The sequence below is a fragment of the Sinocyclocheilus anshuiensis genome, unplaced genomic scaffold (genome assembly GCF_001515605.1).
Source record: "Sinocyclocheilus anshuiensis isolate Anshui unplaced genomic scaffold, SAMN03320099.WGS_v1.1 scaffold2012, whole genome shotgun sequence".
NCBI lineage: Eukaryota > Metazoa > Chordata > Actinopteri > Cypriniformes > Cyprinidae > Sinocyclocheilus > Sinocyclocheilus anshuiensis.
Genome location: NW_015555967.1, coordinates 457,583 through 460,484, shown reverse-complemented (window position 1 = coordinate 460,484; position 2,902 = coordinate 457,583). Strand labels below are relative to the sequence as shown.

Genomic DNA, 2,902 nt, shown 5'->3' with positions numbered 1-2,902 from the left:
TTCCCTTCGCCAGCTGAGGAAGTTCAACCTGCCACAGGAGCTGCTGAAACAGTTCTACTCCGCCATCATCAAATCCATCCTCTGCACCTCAATAACTGTCTGGTTAAGCTCAGCTACCAAATCTGACCTCAGAAGACTTCAGAGGGTAGTCCGGACTGCTGAGCGAATCATTGGTACAACCCTCCCTTCTCTCCAAGAACTGAACTTATCCAGAGTGAGCAAAAGGACTGGCAGAATCACTCTGGACCCCTCACATCCAGAACACTCCCTCTTTGAACTGTTGCCATCTGGTCGACGCTACAGAGCACTGAGCACCAGAACGACCAGACACAGGAACAGTTTCTTCCCTCAGGCAATCCATCTCATGAACACTTAACAATAACTGTGGAACACACACTATTTATACACTCATACACTTATTTATCTAACACTCATACTCAGTCTACACCTAAAATTTGCACATAATATACAGTACCTGTACATACAAAACTGTCTATTGTAATATACCTGCACATACAATTGTCGATTTATATATTTTTATTCCTTATTTACTTGTTCTATTTTTTATTTTTTATTATCTGTGTTTTTTGTTCTGTCACTGTCATTCTGTTACACTGTGGAAGCTTCTGTCACGAAAACAAATTCCTCGTATGTGTAAACATACCTGGCAATAAAGCTCATTCTGATTCTGATTCTGATTCTGATTCATGTATTATTGGTCCAGAGGGCTGAATGTCTCTCTGGAGTCCCCTATCTCTGTGTTGTCTCCTGTGTCTCTGTTTCCCCTGTCTTTCTGCAGTCCGCTGTCTCCCCGTCATGCTCTCTGTCTGTTTTTCACAGCCTTGTTTGAAGTTTGTGCCTTTCTGCAGTGTGTTCATCACCTCCACACACATAGTGCTGCTATTCTTATTTCTTATTTAAGGTATGAGAGGTGCTATATTGTAAAGTATATATTGTCACATTTGAACTCATGAACTGATGTCTAAAAAAATAATGATTTTTAGAGGTTTTACTACTGTAAAACATTTTACTCCTAGAGAAATGAATAGTCTCTATCAGACCATGACTGCCCTTACAAAAAAGAAGTTTATTCAAGTGTGCTATTAGTATCCTTCTTTTAAACTAAAAAGCAGGAAAGTATACTTTGTCTACTTTTTATGTACTTCTCAGAAATGTGCTTTATGTACTTCTCAGAAATATACTTAAAATTACATTTAAGTATACTTGACTTAAACGTAGAAAAAGTCTAAATCTATTTCAGCTATACTTGTGCTCCGGGAATCCATGTTTTCATTGTTATGCAGTAGGGGGCGCCATTACACACCTTCTGTACAGAATTTACAAAACACAAACGAAGAAGAAACCAAAACAACATATGCTTTCACACGTAATCTAACATGATCATCAAACATAAAACAGCATGAAAACTGTGTAACGTTATGGAATAAAATGTCGATCCATGAAGAGGTAATGACTGTCAAGCTTTGGGGTGCTGATCGACTCCATTTTGATCATCATTCTGAATCAAATTCATATTCCTTTTTTTATTTTATTTTTTCAAAATGTTGTTTATTTCTTTATTTTTTTTATTTATTAAATTTACCCACATTCAAATGTTTATAACAAAAAAAGAATGCATGAAGCTAGAATAAAATGTTTTTGTTTACAAGCAGGTACCCTGATCTTTCTTTTGATGTTTTGTATGTTCAGATATTCATATAACAAAATATATACAAATTAATACCTAAATAGGGACATAATAGTATACTTAAAGTATGATGTAAAGTTCACTCAAAGTATACTTGCAGTATAAAACTACTAATCTAGTAGTTTACTGGGACTATACTTCAGAGTGTACTAAAATGCTACAAGTATTTAATAAGTAAATTATCAGTATACATATAAGTTCACTTTTAGTATAGCTGCAAGTTAAATTATCCACTAGCTGCTAGCTGACTAACGTTAATGAGGTTTTGTGAAAACTGGCTTGTGATGGTCTTGGAAGCATCAGTTAGAAAATCACAGTATGCCATCTTCTAAAAGAGTGTTTTTAGAGTTTTTAGCTGTCATATAATATTTAAAACATTATTTATATCATACATTATTTAAAATAGAATACATATTATACTGTATATATATATATAGTATATAAAGTCCAGACCACGTTATATTGACTAGTAAAAATTGAATTCAATTCAATTATTAAAGTCTTGGTCAACATGAAACTGTTTGCAACCCAATTTAATCTGTCGTATTTTACAATGAAACAGGAAATAAAATTCTGACTTGAATTCATCCATTGGGAACTGATTGAACTGTGAAAAGTTGTTGTTCAGAAGTCAGGTGATTTGAAGGAAGAATATAAGGGAATTTGTGAGGCAGAACAAGATATGAAATTTTGATTGAAGTTTATGAAAATGTATGAAACCATTTTTCTTTTAAATTTGAAATAGCGTGCACTGATAAATCAAGAATAATAAAACCAACAACATGCGTTAAAAAAAGTAAACAGGGTCCATTGACATAGACTTTAATGTATTTTTTTGTAAAAGCCTGTAATTGGTTTAGATTTTTCATGGCTTTATTTATGAATTATTTCAAGGCCATTTTGAGGCTTTATTGAAGCAGTTATTCTTTAAAGATCTTTAAAGGTTCTTTAAAGAATCATCGCAGTGGGATATAAATTAATGTTTTATTTGTAATCTTTTTACATTAATACATTTTCAATAAATGATGTGAGCTGGAATTCTGTGCTGCTGTTCTTTGAGCAGAAGTGTCATGTCAGGTTAGCTTCTGTTCCCCACTGAATCCGGTTTGCTGTTGCTGCTTCAGTAGTTTGTCCAAATACATTTGTATCTCTGGACTTGTGTGTGTGTGTGTGTGTGTGTGTGTGTGTGTGTGT

At 33.9% G+C, this 2,902-nt stretch overlaps 1 long non-coding RNA gene across 2 annotated transcripts in view; it reads left to right on the top strand.

The window, feature by feature from the left end:
* Positions 1-2,902, top strand: part of LOC107675996 (uncharacterized) — a 23,213-nt gene that overhangs the window by 10,832 nt on the left and 9,479 nt on the right. The gene's annotated exons all lie outside the window — the stretch shown is intronic.